Source organism: Notothenia rossii (genome assembly GCF_949606895.1).
Source record: "Notothenia rossii genome assembly, chromosome: 11".
Classification (NCBI taxonomy): domain Eukaryota; kingdom Metazoa; phylum Chordata; class Actinopteri; order Perciformes; family Nototheniidae; genus Notothenia; species Notothenia rossii.
In genome coordinates this window covers 42838108-42861388 of record NC_136910.1, presented here as the reverse complement: position 1 = coordinate 42861388, position 23281 = coordinate 42838108, and the positions used below count along the sequence as shown (strand labels likewise).

Here is a 23281-nt window from a genome sequence, read left to right as displayed (position 1 = left end):
CGGCACTATCAGAAACTTTGCTCTCAGAAACAATGCGCGACGTCAGGGCCGGCCCTAGACTTTTGGGGGCCCTAAGCGAGCTTTGGCTTGGGGGGCCCCCCTCACTCTAGCGCGTTCTCACTATACACAACACGGAACCAACTTTTGACTTATGATGTTAGCATAAGCGCAGACGATTTTTTGTTTAAATATTGAAGTTAAAAGCATCGATCTGGTGCACTTTGAGAGCAAAATTAAGAGATCTATGGATACATCTCAACGCCCATATGAAACAGAACTGTAAACAGATTTTTCTTTATGGATATTTTACAAATCACTTAAACTGTATTCTTGTTGTCATATAGTATTTCATAATATGTTTTTCATTTATTCTCTCTGGCTGTCCATCTCATAATGTTCAAATACAAACTAGCTGTCAATAGGAATATCATTCAGAAGAATTATAATTTCTTGCAAAAATCTGACACAAAAACAGGTTGCACATTTAAATTCAGGTGTTGTTATGGCAACGTCAGTGGCCAAACAGCCACATTTACTGCTGCAAATACGTTCAAACATGCTGTCGACCCGTTAAGCAGTGGCAACTATGCCACCATTTCAGCTGACTTTTTCTCAGAAATACTGTCACATAACATCCAATTCAGTGCTAGGTTGATGCTTAGCTAAGCTAACTATGAAACACTTTAACTGACATGACTCAGGATGGTGTAGTACTGTAAGGTAGCTTCATGTCGAACAGTAAGTCAACATTTCCCAGAGAGCTTTCTTTGAAATCACCAGGTAACGCAAAAAAACATTTATATAATATATATTGTATGACAAAGTGTTTATTTAATATATCTGGCTAGCTATAGCTACTTGCTAATGGTTTAGCTTACCCCCGCGATTCAAAGTAACGTCAACGTAGCTTTATTTTATGCTTTGAAGTTTGCTTACATGTTCGCATAACTTGGAAGTTTACTGACATTTACATACCTTGTTTACCTGGCTAAAGTGGTGGCTCTGGGGTTGTTGTGTGAGCCACCACTTCAGCATTTTCATATTTTTTAAGAAAAAATGTTCTTATGTCCATCTTCAAAAACTCTGAGTCCGACTGACAGTTTATTTTAAACATTGTCACAGCTCTGAGGATAGGTACCTGTCAGCCAATAAGACAGATGTTTATTACCATTCAACTCTCTGGTTGGTCTGGTGTCTTGCCTCTGTTGCATTCACTGAAGACGGGAAATTACAATCCTGCCGTCCTCTCTAGTGTCATGATGAGGTTCAGGTATAGCACGGTTAATGTATTATATTATTGACTCACTAATATAATACATGACTTTGAGAGTAGGCAATCTAGGCATATTAACACAATTAATTAAACATACTTATCACGGCGACGGTGTACTGAGATTATTTTTGCTAGGGGGCCCCTTAGTGGCTGCAGGGCCCCAAGCGGCCGCTTATGTCGCTTAATGGGTCGGGCCGGCTCTGCGCGACGTAATATGGTCTTTGTTTACATTAGCAAGCATCGCTAACACTCAGAGCTAAGCTGTACTGAAGAGATTACATGTGTAAAGAAGCAGGAATTAAAGAAAGGAACTCACCTTGTTTCAGAAATAATCCTTGATGTGGTTTGGAACATGATATGGCGTTTATTCACGGCATAATTGAGCTGTATCTCGTAGAATTCTGAGCCGGCATTAGCTCCCCCTCCTCTTTTTTTTTGTTCAAGCTAAGGACCTCGAATCTGCAGTTCTCTAACGGGGCTGAAATAGAGGGATATGAGGGATGTCTAAAATGCATGATCTGTTTGGAATTTTGAGCGAAACACGTCATAGACATGTTTTTATTTATTTGAATACATCTGAGACCCATCATATATGCCTAAAAATAGCATAATAGGAGACCTCTAATGCTAGACTTACATGAATTCACCATACGCAGTATTAAGGAACGGTAACAAAAATAAAGGCCACATTGTCTATAATGTATTTTTTCTCTCAAGAAATTGTATATACAAGTTTGGAGAAATGTATTGCAAATCAGAGCACTCCCCAGAGTCACAGAGGAAGGATGCATTCACACAGAGCTGTCAGATGAAGGATCACACATGAGCTCGCACATTTATTTCTTTATTGGTAAAACAAATAGAAGATGTTAACTCATTATAACATATGCATACGTGCAATCACCCCAACATGTGTGTGCACCCATCCGTTCACACACATGCAGACTGAGGCATTGCATTAAGGGAGAGACCCATCTGGTAGCTTGTGCAAGTGTAGCACTCAGCGGACCCTGATTTCATTATCTCAGCGTGTTCTCTGTGACCCGGAGAAAAGTGACATCTGATTTACCTCAAGATCAATTTGTATGTAAATCAGTGAGAAACTGGATGGCAATATGTTATATGGCATAACAAAAGCTGTTTTTGAATCTGTGAGCAGGTTTGTGAGTTTGGTTGCAGTAGCGGTTCCCAGAGAGAAACTAATAGAGCTCATTTCAGTAATAGGACCCTTTGGTCCACAGGGCACCGTATCTGAAGAGAACCCCGCACAAACCATACTGTCACATTACATTCAAGACCGGCATGTCAGTGTACAATTCATGTTATTTGTCACATTACTGCTCACATAATAGACAAGGACTCTGCATGTCACTACATTACTAAACCGTGGTACATCTGAGTGCAGAATGTGACAACATTTTGACCTTCCTATAAAAATGTATGGCATCACAGAGAAGTCACATGCTAATCCCTGCGATGTCCTCCCAACTGGTTACTGCAGCCGTGTTACCAGACTTCGGCGACACTAAAGCCCCTCTGTGTGGCCGTAAAATCAAAACAGCCATATTGAGAGAACACATTATATCTTCGGATGATGAATGCGTCTGTCTCACAGATATTTTGGGCAATTTCCCCCTCTTTGATTTGAGACCAGAGCAGGCTCTCCTGAACTTTAATGGATCACATTAGAACCGTCAGCCGTAGCCCGCAGGCTTCTGCTCTTCGCCACCTGTAGACCGAGCAGCATTTACTTATATTATCATTCATGTGAGGCTGTTATGTGACAGTATCATTCTATGACATTTTAATTCTGTGGCGGATATACAGTAACTCTCTCAGATGAATGTCTCAGCACACGATAGAAGTTCCTGTAAGGTGCTGTTTTGAACATTTCTGCTTCTCTAAGCCATGGTGTTGTGATTAAGTAACACTAGTGGTTAGATCTGTGTCTTATGGAAGGATCATTGTCTCAAAGAAGAAGAGCAGTGTTTGAGACTTACTGCAAAAAATCAACAATAGGATTTAGTTTATTGTGTATCAGTACTGCTAGCGTGGCAGTATTGTTGTTGTCTATGTTCCGTTAAGTTGTCTGATATTCAACCGGCTCAGTTTGAAGCAGTTTCTTATGAGTTATTCAGACTTTTAAATATCATGCTAACTCTTGCAGGCTTTAAATAAAACATCTGCATTTATTACACTTATTTATTGTGGAAAGGTGTAGTCACGCACACACATCCACCTTCAAATTGTCATATCAAATATGAGCTCAGGTCTGCAGAACAAAATTGCATCTATAAATTACGGTGAAGGTAGTTTCATTTTATCTGCAAAGCGAAATGTTCTTGCTAGCCAATCAAAGTCTGCCAATCCCAGGGAAACAGTCATATAAAAGCTCTTTCTATTATTAAATGGGTATATCATCTCTGGCCTACACTGACAACGTAGATGACAATGGCTGCATCACTCACAAAACACCTTTAATTTCTTAGTGAAGATGAGTTGCTTACTGTCAACAACAGTGATAGAGCGTGTGAAGAATAGAAGTTGGTTGGCTTTAGTCACCAAGCTCCCTATGGGTTTTAATAATAGCAGTGAATTAGTATTGTTACATTACGTATCAATGATTATGCATCATGAGCCGTGGTGTGCAAACTTACACCAGCTGTGCAATAAGAGGCTGTTAAGGGAGATACTGTTATGGTCGGGGGATTTCTTTCAACATCTCATTTTGTTCATCTGTAAGCTTTCGATGCACATCTGCTTCATTTAAATATCGTATTCACAGCAGTTCACCCCAGTGTATGATACTAGCCTCACTTCCCCCTTTCAGACCCTCAATGAGCCGTTTTCTCTACCTCTGTATTAGGTTGTTCTGCAGAGCTTTACAGAAGGCAGGATGGTGGACCGTGTCCTCCTCAGGCCATTTAGCTCCTCAGGTACCACTCACTCTCCTCGGCCCAGGGGACGGACCGGTGCTCCATGGCTGCCCTCAGCTAAAAAGAGCATACTGCGGCACGCACACACACTAACAATGAAAGGGCTAAAAGTTGATGATGACCTATTTCACTTTATATCTTCCATAAATTACTCCATTAACATCTCTATAACAGCACCAGTAAAGGCAGAGGGTTCTACTTCCCAGCCCTGACTGAGCACACGGGTTAATCACGCAGAGAGTGGGTCCACCTCTGCGTGGACCCTCGCTTCATTTTAGTATCTGCTGGTTGAGAGAATGGAGTGTGTGTGTGTGTGTGTGTGTGTGTGTGTGTGTGTGTGTGTGTGTGTGTGTGTGTGTGTGTGTGTGTGTGTGTGTGTGTGTGTGTGTGTGTGTGTGTGTGTGTGTGTGTGTGTGTGTGTGTGTGTGTGTGTGTGTGTGTGTGTGTGTGTGTGTGTGTGTGTGTGTGTGTGTGTGTGTGTGTGTGTGTGTGTGTGTGTGTGTGTTGAACTGAGGTTGCTTTAGAGAGAAATGAAATTATTCTCTGCCTGAAATGGATGGACATTATTAACACAAACCAAACAGAACTGGGTTCAACAGAGGGGGATTTTGTCTGGTTTTCACCATAAAAGTCACAAAGGAATTTACTGAGAGATGGGTTCATAGTGAGATTAAAGGGTTTAGAAGTAAGGAAAAAAGATTATCAGTATACAAGACAAAAAGAGCAAGTGGTTAGTGTATAGAGTAATATGTAAAAATCTAATTATAGGATTGTTTGACTGACAAAGGTTAAGGAAACATGAAGTTACTCATTTTATATGAACAGAGGAAATTAGATTTTCCAGACCCCTCCCCCTCTCTGTGTCTTTGATCGTGATAATGTTGGGAATTCTTCACTATCATTAATTAATTTGTCAATCATACTTTATTTATTCATCCAATATATTCGTTTTTAAGAACAAGCGGTTCTTTACTCTTAAAAAGAAAACTAAAGGACAAAGGAGAGAAACAAAAGAAATGCCTGCCTACACATTTTTTCTCCTTGACACTCCAAAGAATTAATCTCTCAAACTGTTTTGACAAGTGACCCTGTGGGGGGCTGCTAATGTTATGGCAAGGGACCCTATTTAAGTAGCCCACGTCTTCGCTTTTTTTCCCCTCCAAACTGAGTGATCTAATTATTGCATGTTAAATGGGCATCTGGTAAATGGTGCATATAATGATGCGCTTCCACAGAATTAAGTGCCTGCCTGTTCTGCTGCTGGGGCTAACGCACAAATTGGCCCTCTTCTGTTCCTCTCCTCCCTTTTTTCCACCTCCCATCCCTCATTTGGGTTCTGCGGGTAACCTCTCGCAGAGACATGCCTCAGGTTCTCTCCGGATTAATGATAGCAGACTGAGGTGAGGTTTTGTCTACGACCCCCGTCACTACCATTCTAGGGGAAAAGGTGCAACCAAGTGCAAACGCAGAGTGAATTAAACCCTGACTTAAGGTATAATTCCCTTATTTTACAATATTAAGGTGATTGTATTTCAATAAACAAGCAGTATTGTATTTCATTTTTTTTTTAAAACATCTCAGAAAATCTTGCTGAATAGTCTTAGTTTGTTATTGTGTTCAAACTCCATTGTTGGACGAAAATGTCTGTGAGAACAATGTTTTTGTCAGCAGGCATTGCCTCCCCCCCCCCCCCCTCCCCCATCCCTCAGACTTGGATCATCTGTGTAAATATCAGCAGCGAGCATCATGTCTGCTCTGTTTCAGTAAAGCCTGGGCTACGTTGATGACATTTATCTATATGTGCTGCCGGAGAATAACCTTTCTGAGTTATGAGAGGCTGTCCAGGCCTGCCTGTTTAAATGTCGTAACACACAAGTTCATTATCAGGCCTCTGGGGACCAGGCGTAAGAGCTCAATCTGTGATCCAAATGTAAATAAAAGGGCAGCATTTAAAACACAGGATTGGAATCTACTATCACTACCAAATAGATTGACAACAACACTATTTATGCTTTTAAAGGACCCGTTCAGCAAAATCACAAAGATCATATTTTCACAGTTACCCGTAGAGATGATTTTGGCACCAAATGAATGTGCACACAGCTGTTTGAGCACATACTACTCAGTGAGTGGGTGTGCTGTTCTGTGGCATTGTGTGGAGACAAGCTTGTTGTCTTGATTTAGATTCATAATTCATCTTTGTGCCTTCAGGGGGTGCTATTTTACCAGTCACTATATCATAGGACTCTAAAGGCAAACCCCTCTCCCCCAGGAAGCTGACAGACAAGTAGTTAAGGATACGTTTAACAAAACCATGAAAATATTTATTATTGTGAATAAGATTTCTTCTAAGATTGGATTATTGTTTAATATAATTCCAGTGTTTTCCTCTAGGCTTGTCTGGGTCAGTTCTTTAGAAATAAAACCAAATCACATGACCTTGGTCTTTGTGATTGATGACAGGCACTGAGGGATTTTGCGTATGCTTATTGTCTCATTAACGGACACGACCATTAGTCATAAGTCACATGCTCGAATTAGACATCATTAACCATGACAAGATTAGAGGATAAAGAGGCTTTAGTAATAGTGCAGAAGAGCATTTATTAACATGGATAAAAGTGATACAGTATGTGTTTTTGTGGGAGAGAGATGATATGATAGATGACAGCTGCATGCATAATTTAGCCAATAATTGTATTTTATTTTTATGACAATTAAATATAAAATATGAGCAAATAATTTAAGTATATAGCCTATGACTGAGCAATTAATATATTTCAAGGAGAGTTTCATACATGTCAGTAAATTCAAGCACTTACAGCGGTGCCCATGGCAGATGGGCAATAAAACCTACCATAAAACACTAAGCGTACTATAAATGTTTCACAATTGTGTTTCTTAACCCCCACTATGTGTAGTTCATAACTTGGAGGTTGCATTTCCAGTAAGTTCCAAACTGACCACTTTATGGAATAATTTGTGTTCTGACCTGACAGCATAAAATTAACTCCCCTTTTATTGTATTACTTTATGGAATCTTTAGATATACCACTGAATATCAAATATCTTTGTAAATGAAATAACTTACATCAAAAGCTACATTTTTCCGAAAAAGCAATAACAGAGTTTAGGTTTTTGAACAAAACAAGAACCTGGTGACCAAGCCTCAGTCGTGTGGGGCTCCTCTTCTGTCTTGTGCCATGTCTGGCCTGGTTGGCGGGCCCGGGAGCGACTGGGATACGAGTGAGGCCGAGGATCAGCAGACTGGAGCTGTACACTCCAATGCCTCTGCATGCTGAGGGCAGCTGACACACGCTGGTACTAAGACAGACACATCAACGGTCCAAAGTTACAGAGAGGTGAGGCTGCTCCAAAAACCTGCCTGTCCTCTCTACATGTCTCACCTGTCTCCTGTGTGTGCAGCCAAGTCTCATGGCAACATGCTGCACAGGAACATGCATTAGTGCACAAAGACAAAAGGATAAACAAACCTCAAACACAAGGACATATAGCTACAAGCAGGCAGGGAGGCGGACGAACATGCTCGCTTAAAGAAGAAAGAGAGGCGCACACCAAACGGCACAAAGTCTGTTAGTCACGGTCCAAGAGAACTGTTGTTCCGACCACATGTTCTGACCACATGTATTGACCGTATCTGTTGACCTGTAGTGCTGCTTGCATGGGGTTAGCCGACTGTGCCGCCACACTGGAATGGATTAGCAGACAGCAGGCCTAACAGCTTGGTTTGGTGCTATCCTGCATGGCTGCCATCCTGCCTTGAGCACTGCAGATGCCAGCTCACTAGTGGGTACTGAGAATATGTTGTGAAAGGTGATGATACTGCTTCCTTAGAATACACTTTAATGCTCACAGATGCCCTTTTAGATTTTTGTGTGAAGTTTTTTCATCTTATGAGATATAATAACAAAGATTCTACAGTTTTATTGTGTCGTATTTCGTTTTGCCCCATGTAAAAAGCCAGTGAACTGTGTTTTCATTGCTTTAATAGATATTACAGAGGCATTATAGTCCACCAGGGAACGTCATATGGAGGAATTCGCAGCCTCAAGGTCGTTCAGGTTTACAGCACACTCAACAATAACCCACAACAAACAAACAAGTCTGACACGGAAACCAATGCCCCGCTCCCGCCTTTGATACTTACTCTTGGGAGTCTGCATGTTTGCACGCACGACCGGTAAAGATGCCTTAGCTGCGAAGGTCACCTTCAGTTGCTTCCCCAGGTTTTTTACCTGCACTCCACCAGCGAACATGAAATCCATCACCTGGCACCACCATGGTAATAGACTCATTTTTTTCTGCCGGCTGGTTGTCGGGGAGATTCGCGAGGGACACAGGTGTAGTTCTTGCGCAGTGAATAATTGACCCTATGCCAGGGGGGAACGTGGAGGTCATCGCTACCAATGACAAAGAGGACGCCCCTCAGCCTGGACCCAATATATCTGTGTGAATGGGAGTCAGAGATAAGAGGGCATGGGGCAATGAGTCTGAAGGAGAGAGAGGGATCGTTAAAGTAAGTAAAGTGGGGGGAACTGGTAAAACAGGAAAAAGTGGTTATTTGGAGGAAAACAGAATCACATAAAGAAAGCTGAGTAGAAGAGAGGACAGGTTATCATGATCACATTATTTTTTCATTTGATTGTTATCACAGTCAGATTGCAAAGTATGTGATCATTCTGCAAGTTAAATGTGTGATGCCAGCATGTATAAAGACAGAAGGCAGAATCACCTGCCAATAACAAAAGCTGGATAACTGCCATATCTAAACATATTCTAAAACCTTTTTATGCCATTTTTAAAAGCAGATTGAACACAATTGCAATGGTTAAAATATGCGATGATAAAACAATCTTAAGTTCAATTTGTGTTTATAGTCCACCAGTGATAAACCATCAAGATCATGCATTTGGCATTCTGTGCTTTTTGAACAAGCATGTGACAGTTAACAGTGTACAGCACTTAACCTCTTATAGTAAACAGGGGGGAAAACACAGCCAGTTCCAAAGTACAATGTCAACACACTTTATTTCCCCAGTAGTGCTGGGATGGGATATTACTCGATGAATTGTGGATATTAACGTGCAGTCTGGTCTTGCAGTGTATTTACCCACAGGGCACAGGGCGCTTGCATCTACACATGTGACGTTTGAGCTCCAGGGCCAGGCAGAAATCTGTGCATGGCAGCAGAGCTGGCACACCATCTGAAAAATGATGTCAAAGCCATGGTGCTGTCCTTCTGTTCTCATATCACACAGCCATACCTTCTCCTTGCTTTCTTCCTTTTTCCTTTCCTTCTTTCTTTCTTTCTTTTTTGCTTATATTAAATACTGTTTCAAGTTTACTCCTAAGACCTGCAGTATCTTTTACAAAACCTGTAATGCACTATCCCAAAAGCTAATGTCATTAGAGAGTGAAATGTAATGATAATACCACAGCCGTAACTATTATTTGGAGGTGCAGGTTTATTGTCTCTAAGGATATTTGTGATCTCCTTATCTAAGTCAGAGCAGGCCCCTTCTGCCCTTTTCCCTAAACCCAAACACCTGAGGTGCTCCAACGTGCACTCCAGCTCCTCTAAGTAGATAACTGCTATCCATAAAAGGGCTTCTGGGGAAAAATAGAAACTGTTCAAAAATAATGATAGCCATATTCTAAAAATGACTTGAGCCCAGAATTGCCTCTCTTGATTTAGCACCCACAGTAAAACCTGTGATTAATTGCACTTCTAAATCCGTCTAGATTTTAAGTATTCCGCGATTATTAATCAGTGCGAGAGCTGAGTAAAGAGCTTTATTCTTCTTTGTTGATCTCCACCTTCTGCCGCTGTTCCCACAGGTGTTACAAACTAATTTGTTGTCCTTTTCCTCTTTGCATTTTGCAATTTTCTGTTGCTGGAGGTTACTGAAGTTCTCTTTTGATTAAAACACCAGGTACATCCCTGCACAGGTTTATCCTCTCTCAGTTTTATATAACACGGTGCCCTTAGGTAACTGAAACATTGCCAGGTACATAATTGTCTTTGATAAGAACTTGTACCATCTGAAAGTATAAAAATAAGTCAGGTGTTGGACATGATAATGAAGTGTGAGGGAATCACTGCTGTGTCTCAGGGGGAGGCATGTTAAAAGATGTTTTAAGGAAATGTTTATCCTGCACCAGAGGTTATTCAGGTTTCTGAGAATGATGGTTTAAAGGACACAGTGTTTGGATTTTTTATTATTCAAAGCTTTTACAAAAGTTGAACCCAAGGTCTTTCAATAGAAATGCCTCATAATCAAATGTGCAAGGTGTGTAGCTAGGCAGGCTTGATCTTACTCGTTGTGACAGTACATGTTTTTAGCTGTAAGTCTTTAATGAGTTAGCTCCTAGCCCCGATCAAGGACAATGCATTATGGTCCTGCTTGGATTCCTCCCTTAACTCCAACATTTCACAGATTCAATCTTAAAATGAGTTTCTAATATAATACTGAGAAGTACCGACGTGCAATGACTCAAGATGTCCTGCCATCCAGTGACTTTATGATCACAACATCCCTCCCATAACATACTTTATGATCTGTGACTGAGCTCCAAGAGATATCAATTCTTGAGCATTCTTGAGATTTTTACCCCCACAATAGTAAATTGTAATTGTCACCTAACTTCCCCGGTGCTTTAAAAATTGATTATCAAATGAAAAATAAGGATGCTGCACAGTTTTATAGTAAGCTTTACACCTTATCTCACCCTCAGCTGTCAGTACCAGCACCATCTGTACAGATGTGCTGCGGCACACACATTTGGCTCTTTTTCTGTCAGGAGCTGCTGGAAAGACCCCACACTGAGCCAGCGTATGAAGCTCACCATCTTAGCGCCCCACTTCCACTGAGCCACCAGTTGTAGAAAAGACTGAGGCAGGCTCTTCACAATAGGGTTGTTCCACATGATTCTGCCAATCCAGGCCTGATGGTAAGGACATCTTTCTAGAGAGGAGGATACTGAGCTGCTTCTGTGGATACGCACCTCACATGGGATGGACAGAACTGGCACGCTGTAAATTGGCCTGATCCTGGCACAAGCTTTATCATGTTTGCCCATTAAAGCCGATTAGTGGATTTCACCCCAGCTTGGTAGCGCAGGGACAGTGTGGCTGTCTTAGCTCTGCTCCCCGAAGAACTTTCTGGAGGAATCCAAAGGCTGAGCACTCTGTGAAGGAGCGGGGACATTTGTGTAGTACCAGGGAGAGACGATGATGAATCAATCCAAGCAAACAGATGAAAGCGTTAGTCCCTCAAAGACTTGAAATGCTACGAAAAATAATTAAATTCAATAAAATTCAAATAACGTCAGAGCAATAAAACTGATATTTTATAACTCTTATCCTTTTTAAGTATTCCTCTTAAATGTTTTATTATAATGATATACAAACACATTCATAGCAGCTACTTGTCTTTAATCATTAACATCAATACACTTTTCATCACAGTGAAAATCACAACTCTCTTCTTCATTGTTGCATTTTTGTAGTGAAATAATATACTAATAACTATTCAAATGAATATTCCTTTTAACTTCCTTCCCAATTAATGTTAGTCAAGTTTCTTAAAGTTGATTTTATACTTCTAGATGAATCCAATAGCAACTACTGTAAACCAATAGTTAATTAGAAGGGATTAACCCATATTTAAAAGGACACTTCATTATCTTTGTCAAATAATGTCATGTACTTCATTGGGGACAGGCTACGTCACACTGGTGTAGTCCTTTAAGGTAGCTGAGAGCCATTCCTCATCATTAGCATGTAGACCACACACACTTACTCCCAACTGGCGCCTCAGTATTTGCCTAAAACCATATTTAATGGGAAATACAGGAGATTATGTAATTCATTAGTAGACTTTGTGAGGTCATTAAACAATGTCATAAATTTGCTTTTGATTTGCATTTTACTGGTCTGATCAGCTTGTTCCTGTTTTTAGTCCGTCTCCAAATATACAGGCCTGTTAAATCAAACTATGCGATGCAGTTCCTGCCAATGCATTGTACTCCGCCTTGTAATGAAATTGTGCATTGTTTATTACTGATTATCTATGGGCTTAAATGGTCTTTCCTTGTTACAAATTATAATGGGCCAAGCTTCCAGGCAGAGTAGTCTCTGAGCTGTAGCAGAGCAGTGTTATCTTGGGTGTGACTCAGACAAACATAGCGTCTCTTTGTATGAACATAAAAGTCAAAACAACAAAAAAGACACTTTCCAGACTGCATACCCAAAGAGAAAGTGGTGTTATTTCAGAGAAAAGACAAATAGATACACAGCTTTCTCATCCGTATTGTTTAAAAGTGCTTCAATGAAAATGATGATTCATAAAGGATTCGTCTTTGTTTTGGGTGGTCTTATATGATGTGTACATAACAAGACCTGTGTCTGCCCTGCAGATTTCTATACTCATTAAAAAGATTACTTTCTGACTTTACACAGCTGTATTCCCATCTGCTTGTGCTCCCCTAAGAGCGGCTTTAATTGATAAATGCTACAAACACATTAGCTACTAAGACAGCTATGAGCCAGCTCATCTGCATAAAAGGCAACGAGAGTGTATTTACCTTATTGTGATTGTACGGACTGATGCCAAATCCACATTAACATTACACTTTATAGTACCCTGTCAATCAAAGAGAGAAGATTGCTTTTTATGATTGTATTGAGTTGTATTGTTTCTATTTAATTAACTTTCTTGAGTGTCCTGTAAAAACAATGATCATCGATGAACACTGCCATTTTTATTGAAGGATGAATTATATAAAATAATAACATAATATTTCATTTTTCATATATTTAATATTTGGAGAAAACATTCTATTGGATGGATTATCATGATGTGTTAGCCATCCATGGTGCCCAGAGGATGAATCCAATATCTAGTCAAAGCCTTACGTGTGTTTGAAGTGCTAAGTGAGTCTGTTTGGCTGCAAAATGGTCACATTATCTTTTACAACTGAAGAAATATACACAGCAGTTTATCATCAATTAATCTTTCATAAAAGTTACAAGCAGGCCTGTAGCTTTTAATTCTTTTATATGTTGATAAATTGCGCTTTTGTTCAGAGAGATATGAACTCTGCATACAGCGTGTATGTGTGTTTGGGAGGCACCCACTAATTTGCATTTGTTTTAGTATTGATTCTTCTTACTTTTTCATCTATTAAAGAGATTTACTGAGCAGTAAATGCTTTTACAGAGCCTCTGTGGGCTGCAATTACAATGCGTCATATGATGGCTGTTCAGCATTTTGTCATTAACTGGAAATAAACAGAACGCTTTTTCAAATTCATATAGCAGAGGAGTGAATTATTTTCAACACTAATGCGGTGAGAGTCACAGAGGAGATTCAGTTTTACAGCATTCACACGTCCTTGAATTTGCACAAGACATCGTGTTTTGCTGTGTTGAATTATTTTTCCCATCAATTTCGGAGCCCAAGTTTTCTATTGAGGTTTTCGAGATTGCAGATCAGCCAAATCCTGAAAATAATTGATCGTTTGTGTAAAATAACCCAGGACAAGGACTTTAATATCAATTCAGATGGTGCTGTGATCTGCCGACTGGAGGAATTAAGGAGAGATTAAGGAGAAATCCCGCCAAATGAGAGCTTAGACTCATTTTCTTTGTATAGCATATCATACATACAGTACATACATTTTACATACATACATCTACAGCGGTGTTTACAATTTATGATTTTTTTCTTGTTTTGACATAATTCAACATATTTTTCGAATCAAATGTTGAACTGTACTGTTTATTCATAAAAGTAGGATTATATGTTTAACATTTAATAAGGTTCTCGATACAAAGTAAGTTACTTTGCCTTTCTCTTGTGTTTTCCGCCCACATGTTCTTAATCTTTTGAACTTATTTTCCTTGTTATATCACACATAGCAGTATAACAGTAGCAATATAAGTAGTTAGAAAGTCCAAATAAAAAATCAGCAGCACATGAAACCATCTTATTTTATTAGAAACATAATCACTCTATCTTTAATGCCTTTCTCGTCCAATGTCACATTGTTCCAGTTTCTGCCGTGTCTATTACACCAAATCATCTCATCATCGCAGAATTAGCTTTTCACGGCGAGCGCAGCTACTTGTTGAACCCAGAGAACTGTAGCAGTGACTGTGTGCACATGGTAAAGATCCTTGCAGCCGATTGGAACCGAGATAAAAATCCATCTGATAGCTTTTATATTTTCTTCACTGACAATTTCCGGTGAATACTCCAATCCCTTTTTCTCAAAATCTACGCCATCCCTGCTGCCATTCAAACGTATGAGCCACTAATTGATTTTCTCTTGATGCTGTTCCCCATATCAGGCTGACTGTCAGAATTGGAGATGGGAAGCATTGAGAGGTACAGTGCTGCTTCAGCAGATCTGTTGGATACCACAAACTGTATCATCTTCTCCCATGCAGACGTGCATACAAGGTTAGTGTCTCTGTCAAGAAACCTCTTCCTCACATGTGCAATATTGTGTTACTCATAGAATGGCCTGTTGGAGACAGTTTTTTTCAATCATCTTGTGGTTATGTTGTCCATTCTGTACTGTAGCCTGCAATTCAAGCCATCTTGCTATATTGACAAAGACCCACACAATGTGAACTTTGAAGAGAAGAGCATTGTTGTAATATCCACCACACAGCATGGTCTGCATAACATGTAATGCATTGTCTCTTTGGCACATATCACTGTGTAGAAAAAAGAAACCAGCAGCATCAAAGCATTTACAATGGTTAATTTAGATTATTTGTTTTCATCTCAAATTCTCGAATATGACTTGTATCTGGAGGTTGTCTCAATATAATCAGTGCATTAAGCAACTTCTGATGAAATCAGTAAGCTATTTATATTACTGAGCATTTTGAGTTCTTATGTAAGTACCACTTACGTGCCTTCGAAATGGCAATTTTGCATCATGATTATGTTCACAAAGCTTTTTAATGATCTATTTTTACATATGCCCTTTTTTTGCTTTACACATGGACTTTTGTGAGTACACTTTTGAGAGGTTTTCATTTATGGGTTCATGCAGTAGTTATAACTAATTTGCTTTTGCTAAAACATGTCAACATGAAAAAAACCAACAAAATAATTCTTAAATTGCACACCGTTTCAGACTTGATAATAACATTAGAATTACAAGTGTTTGGGGACCATAATATTGAATGGCTGTGACATTTAATTCCCCCATTAAAAAGCACACTCCATTATCTAACATAGTTTACTAAATGGTACTAAAATAAACGAGGAAATAAGCAGTAGCAAATAAAAACAGAAAATGTGATTAATGTGCAGGAAGGAAAGTTGCTGCAGAACAATAACAGAAGTATTTTTTCGGTGGCTCCTTCCCCATCCTGAAGTTATTGTGCATTCCAACTTCTTAAATTAGATTTTTATATCTTCCTACATTTTTTGTGGACCGGTGATTCACAACAAGTCAGGACAATTGCAGCTCCACAATGTCCCACACTTAGTAGAGCCGTCACACTGTAGCTGATCCACTGCAGACTTCCTTAGTGTCTGGGGAATTAATACAGTAAAGTTTCTATGCAGTGAGCCAAAAGTATTCTCATTCATTGAGCTATAGAGCAATAAGCATCTTCAGAAAGCTTTACTGTACCGCCCTGGTGGCAGTACATAAATTAGCAAGAGAACGCAGTGTTCACTTTAGGACATTATGCAGAGAAGGCGTCATGGGCTGTCTCTACTGCCTCTGCAGCAACATTACTGTGATTAATGCCGCGTTTCACCCATCCCAAAGAAGAAAAGTCCTGAAACTGCCGCTTGTCCTTCTGCTAATGCACCAGCCAGTTTGACCTAATTGTGGCTCATCTCAAGCTAGAAAGCTGCTCACTGAGACAGTTATTAACTATCTCATTCCCCCCGTCATGAAATCGCAATTGCATCAGAGCATTTAATGTTTAATACTTCCATAAATTTGCCAGCATGTGTCCTATCTGGTTGGAGGCTGAACCGTCGATGCATTTCCATTGTCTCTAACTGTGACATACAACCAGCCCTCTCCCATCAGCCCTCACTGTGTCTGCTACAGAAGAGGGGGGGGGGGGGGGGGCAGTGCATCTATAGTGCATCTATAGTGCATAATGCAGTGGGTGCTCTCTGTCTTCTTATGGCCAGAACCATAATGAGCAAAGTCACTGAGTTATTAAAGTTGGGAATATACGCTGACCCCCTTCCATAGGCTTTGGAGTCCTTTTTTATATGCTTGTTTACTATGTAATGTAACTTTGAACAACAAATCCAAGTTGTATAGCCTTACATTTTTTTCAGTAGGCCCCAAATTCTCACTTGATCAGATATGACAAAAATACATTTAAGTACATGTGTAAACCTCAAGGTGGCAGCCCAGCCACTGCCTGACTTCCCACTGAGAACATCTCATAAACAGTCAAATCTCTTTTTACCAACACTCACTGAATCACTACAACAACAATACAGTATGTACTGACCAAGTGTCTTATGCTTTCCGCTTTCCCAAAAAACAGCGTGTCCTTAAGCCTTAACTAGCTGTTGTAAAATGTAGTCTCCAATGTTCTACACTGGAAATCAGTGAAGCAAGTGAAGTGTTTTATTGTTGGACACTTCCTTCTCCGCCTCTGAGTTCCCTTCAACACCAGACTCCCGGCCAAACACATGTCCCAAATCTGTGCCCAAATGCAGTGCAGCTGCCTGTTGTCTCCTCCACTGTTTATTGAAAAGTTCCAGGGCCCAGGAAGAGAAGATGCAACACAAAATAGTTAAAGAATCAGGACTTCAAGCCGTGAGGGTCTGCAAATTAATGACGAATTGATGTGGTGATACATCTGGTTTTATTTTCTAAACAGAGGATTTGAAAATCTTACCTATAGGCATGATATTTAAAATTAAGTTTTTATGTTTGATTAAAAAAAAAGGGACAGACTCTTTGTATTTGACTCCCTTGTAGACCTGTGGCTCAGCAAATCATATTCAAATTAATATAAAAACCATCAAACCATCAAATTGAGTCTTTCAAGCTCCGCCATAACAGTATGATGTCTGCAGTCAGTGGCTGAACATCAGGTCCAATACAGAGGGTGACAGCTAGGCAATAAACTCACTCCAAGAAATGTCACACTTTTTTCCAGAAAATCCAAGCTGGCTTCTCATCTCAATATTCAGTAGGGTCAGACTGCCAAAAAACAAGAACACACAATGAGCCATCTGGTAAATCATAGTCCACTCATCAACTGTCCAATCTGGAGTCTTTAAGAAAAAGGACATCAATAAGCTACTTTGACCAGAGGGGGGGGGGGAATCTTTAAGTGATAGTGAACATATTGTGAAATAATTCAATTTGTGAAGAAGTGCAACACACAATTTAGTACTCTCTTGGGAAACAAAAAAATATTAAATATTTGAAAAAGGCTGCTGAACATGAAGCCAGTACTGGTGCAGAAGGCGATCACATCTATGCTTGGCTTCCCTCCAATGCTCGGATATCCAAATGTTGTGTGAGTGTCTGTCTGTCTTTCTGCATTAGCTGGCCACCCTCCTGGAATCCTCTGTTCTTGTTTCAGGGTTGGGAGATTTAAACATGATCCATAATTGAATGCAAAGGGTGCGGTAACACCTCTCCAGCCTGTCCCTGGTCCCTGAGCAGGATGACTGGACAAATTAGTGGACGGGGGTCTCCTCAGTTCACCAGCATCCACACAGTGGGAAAAGTGGGAGTACAGTGGATGCAGCTGATTTACATTTAGAGCTTTTAATTGGCCGCTTTTCAGTCATACTGAAGTTTTGTACCTGTTTATGAAGACAGCCCTATCATTCACCAGGATTTGAAATTCATGTACCGTCTAAGTCGTCAATCATACTGACAGCGAGACAGAGGACTCCAGCTGCCATGCAGGCCGAATGCTTAATAATTATAACTCTAAATGTTGTTTGGATTATAATCAATTGTAGGCTATTGAAAAGGAGCTTACGTCCAAGGTGAATAACAGACAAAATGAGAGTGATAACACAGAGTTTTTTTTGTATAACAACATATCTAGTTCTATTATTTTAAGTTCTATTCCCAGCATTAAGACAGGATAGGGTTTCGTAAACAAGATTAAACACAAAGAATACACACATACATCAAGTATGCTCACCCAACCTAAACCTTTCTAGCTGAGCCACAGAGGGTTCGGTTTACCGTCTTCTCACTCTTTGGTCCCTTTGATGTCCCCAGACTCACCTAAAATCACCCAAAGTCTTGACATGCTGCGGCATGAAATATACAGTAGTCAGGGCTCATTATAAAAACCACAACATTATCCGTATGCTTTTTAACCTAGAACAGTCACTTTTTTTACCTCTGTGTCCTCCTCTTTGGTGCAGGGCCCAGTCATCACAGGGCAGAAATCTGTGGTGCTGAATCAAAGGGCCTTCTCTCCACTGTGCTTCAGAAGCTTGTACCTGTAATGATCATTATCAAGATCTACAGAGACTCGACAGAAGCAAGACGTGCTGTGTTTCATTGGCTGATGTTCTGTCTCAGAATTTACTCTATGTTAAGCACTTAATCTGGGATGAAAGCAAAGGAAAAATGCGATAATTAAGTCCGGTGGGCACATAGTACTGTTTTAATTTAATAACTGATGCCTTCATTTAATTTAGATTATTTCAAATAATTGACTGTTTTTTTAATGGTTAAATACCTAGGCCCTTTTAGTGACCTGCTGGTTCCTGTCCGGGTCTCTGGCTCAGTACCATGGGGTGCATCTATGGGGAGCTAAAGAAGTGATACTGCACGTCTATAAAAGGGTATCATGACTTCTTGCGGCTCCACATTGCCTAAAGTCTCATAACACTCCTGCTCATCCCTGCTTGAGGCTAGCAGCTTGAGGCTACATTAGCCGCTAACAGCATTACAGAGCAGAACCTTAAATCTAATGGACAGCGGTCCAGTTGCATTGTGAATAAATGATCAAGGGTGTGACAAGAAAAGAAGGTTCTGCTGCTTACATTCTTGTAAACTGTGACCATATTAAAGCAAGCTGTTCTAAATAGCTAGTCCTTTTTGGTTAAAGAGGGATCAATCATCTGAATGATCTGATGCTAGCAGAATCATATGGTAATTGTATTATATAATTGGTTGTTTCTGTTATGTACAGTAAGTGTTGTTGAGAAGGACCCAAGTTAATTCAGCATTCTGTATGCCAGTGGTATAACCACAGTTTACCTGCAACACGTCCAGGCTTGTACACAGACCAACAATCCCTGTGTTCTTTTTCAGTAAAGCTCCTTGTGCTTCCTCAGCTAAAGTAAAACAGGAACAGAAAGCTTTTTTTTCACAAAGTTGAGGTCAAACTTTATGGCTGCTCTCAAAACATGACTGATGTCTCTAAATGCAGACAGCGCACAGCATGAAGGGCTTGGTGACTTTGGAGGTGGTTGTACACGTTGAATGACATGCAGCAGATGAAGGGAAATGTGACTGAGCAGTGTTTCCCTCAGGACCGAACATCAAAGCCTCACCAACAGGAAACATAGCTAATCTCCCTCGTCTTCCTCCCCAGTGGGATACTCGCAGCACAATGAGGGAAAATGGGCCAAATGCACGAGGACTATAGAAGGATAAACACATATGTGCACAAACAAAAGTGTACACTTGTGAATCCAAACGCTCACTCGCACAGACCAAACGTACGGTACAATACGAGGATTGTGTTTACAGTGACTTCTGCTGCAGACCGAGCCTTTCATATCCCCGACTACTTTTTTCTTTTGAAATGTCTACTTCAAAATGCTTGTCTCGATCCTCAGGGATTGTAGATCTCAGACTAACCCTTGTGGAGTGCTTACCGGCCCAGTGAGGAAGAAGAAGAAGAAGAATACATTTCACCTCTCCGTATATCAGTGCCGTATCCAGCCGTGACACAGTGCAACACTCAGAGGAGGGAGAGTTAAGGACCCAACCCAGCTTAATGGCCTTCCTCCTCTGAAAGGAAGCTATAATTAAAGTTAAGTGAGCAGATGCTGAAAGAAAAGCTTTTTTTGTGATGATAAATGTGGTTTTGAATTTAACACCTCAGGCTGGAGGAACCCTATCTAAATGACCCTGAGGCCCCTGCCACTTCTACAGTACGCCATAATGCTGTAAAGTGCGGTGACAACACCCTCCTCCACTTCCACTCAGCGCTGCTCCCCTCCCAGCCCGCCGGCTAAGGTTGAAACCCTTCTGTTTCAAAAGGGATTAAGTTACTGCACTTAAGTGTAGCAACAATGTCAATGAAATGGAGACCAGTAGTGTTTGCATTGTACCTACAAGATAGATAACCCCAACAGCAGAAAGGGGTGTGGGAAGAAAAAGAAAAGGGTATGAACTGCAACATGTTTGCTGTGTTTATTACAATGTTTTTATGTGTGTTAGTACACCAAATAGCAGAATGCTAATTATTTATTTTGAAGAAAGCATATATTTGCATTTTTTAAACGTCTTGAAACGGCCTATTTTCAGAATTTGTGCTTTCAAATGGAAATATGAATTCTGTGTTGGCAGTTAAAGATGGGTTGTGAGATTATCCCCACTGTTATTATGACAGTGTGATGACTCCCATTGAAGCACAGAGGAGACTTTTGATATGATAGCAATTGCACAATACAATGCAAAAACATTTGTGCTGTATAACAAAAACATTTCAGAACATTTTGTGTTTGACAGATGACATCTTGTTGGATTCAGGCACTATTCATATGAAATCAAACTATCAGTTCATCTCTGCTGTCCTTTCCAGGGCTGGTTGAGAAGGTGAAGTGTTCAATGTTTGATTTCAACCTTCTTTTAATTGAAGTTCATCCAGAGGGTATAGGGACCCTTCAGTGGCTGGAAGGGGAGGACCCCCTGCTATAACCGGTGTAACCTGGAGCACAAACAGAGCAGGGGTCCTGGGGATATCAGCCGCCCCCCTGCCCAGTAGGGACCCCCTCAGTTCCTGTCTATCCTGTTTCTGGGCCTGAAGTGAAGTCTGCCTCCCGCCACAGCCCATCTCAGCAGGGGTCCGGTGTAAAGCTCTCCGGGCTCAAATCTGGTGGTGAGAAACAAAAAAAGCAATTAAAGCCCTATTTTGTTTTTCTCTCAACACGTCTTCGATGTCTGGTTTCTTCTACTATGGCAGTAGGATCGATAATCAGAATCAGAATACCTTTATTAGTCCCACGGAGGGGACATTTGCATAGTTAGAGCAGGAAAAAGAGCCACAGACAGCTTAATGTTACATGTTAAATATGTGACATGCATTAAAAAAAAGTACTAAATTATGATACATATGAGTATACAAAATACACATAATTTGATAATCAGTGGTTTCTGTTCCTTCTACTGATCTCTATTCACTTCAAAAACCTATTCAGGTAATATTTGTCTACAGCAGTTTTAAATATTCTGCTAGGAACATTCATGATAACTGTTTAGGCAAATGGGAACATTTGCTTGTTACATTTAATGGCATTTTTTATTTGTGTTATTATCCCAGTGAGCACAGGCGTAGTGTTTACTCGTTGCTGTGCATTAAAGCTTGCTACTAAAACAGATTTGTGGAACAATATACAGTTTTTACAAGGTATCAAAATAAATCCCCAATTCATATAAAAAAATATTCCATTAACGGTTACTTACTTTAACATGAATGGAGCAGCACAAACAGCTTTTATGTCAAAGCAATATAATTAAGAGAGCCTTGTCTCTCTTTTGGTTGCCTGTGTTTATTTACAAATCAAAATCCTTACCTATCAGGACTGTAAGTGTTTTATGAGCTGAATCATTTAATGCACTGTGACTGGGAGTGTGATTATGTGTGTAATGTTGGTGAGTGTGTGTGACCATGGAGGGTGGGGGTAGGAGAAAATGTTTTGATTTCCATGTTTTCCTGCTTGGTTTGCATATTGTCCCCCTCCGGCATCAACCTATTAATGAGACAAGCAGGTAATTCCCAGAAAGGGATGCTTATCGTAAGACTACACACAGACACACATGCTTTCTGCCCTCTTTTGTGTCGAGGGCACACACACAGCCGCTCACACACAACTGCACAAAGCCACATGCAGAGATAACTTTCTCTCCCTGCTGCTCTTCCCTCATCTTGACCTCTAGAGAGTAAATCAGCTGCTCTTCGATTGATTTGACCTTGTGCTGACAGTTTCGTCCATGTTTGCGATGCAGCAGCAAGGAGCAGTAATGGCTTGCACTTTATGCAACCATAATGTCAAACCCTGTTCTCCATGCCCTCCCCCTTCTCCCTGAATTCCTCACTCTTTGTGTTTACATGTCCCCCCCCTGCTCTGCAGCTGTGTAGATCAGATGGCTGATACATTAATGGGACCTGTGCTGAGTAATGGGGCAGGATTGGAGTTTGACACACTGACCCCACCCATCAGTGCCGCTTGCCACCAGGAACCCCACAGGATGCTCTCTGGGAAATGTCTCTACTGCTTATTGGAATTTCTTTGATGGGTCTGAGTTTCAGATTACAGAGAAACATGATCCATGTCTTCCAAGTCATCTGAGCTGACTCGTGTTGGTGTGAGCATTGTAGGAGTAGATTTTATATTTTGCTGTGGCACATTTTTGGTCATTCAGATAATTCTTTTCTTGAATACTCACTTCTACCTTGAGGCAGTGCACTTATGCAGTCAGGTTTTGTCAGTAGAGCGTCTATGAGATGTTTGAATGAAGTACTTTGGCCCTTTGTTGCCCTGGAATAAGACAGTTACTCATGCAATATTATAAGAGTGGAATGTGAAAGGGTGTAATGGATTCCTGTGTGAGCCTTCATTAGGTGTCATACAGTGTGTTTACAGTAGCCTTCTCAGTCTGACTGCATTACCACTACCTGGCATTGCTTCCCCCTCAGGCATTAATAAATCATAGTTAACAGACAGACCTGACATCCTGCTCATACATCACCACGCAGGCCTTTAGTCCTCCGTAATTCAAACGCTGGATGTACAAACATCCCTGGCTGTGTCATGTCAGTTCAAAACACAGC

General features: G+C 40.5%; 1 long non-coding RNA gene across 1 annotated transcript in view; it reads left to right on the top strand.

Moving 5' to 3' along the window:
* Positions 1 to 23281, top strand: part of LOC307023864 — a 45232-nt gene that overhangs the window by 14748 nt on the left and 7203 nt on the right. Inside the window, exon 3 of the long non-coding RNA XR_013803787.1 lies at positions 14585 to 14696. This is a non-coding gene — a long non-coding RNA (uncharacterized lncRNA). The remainder of the gene's footprint in view (positions 1 to 14584; positions 14697 to 23281) is intronic.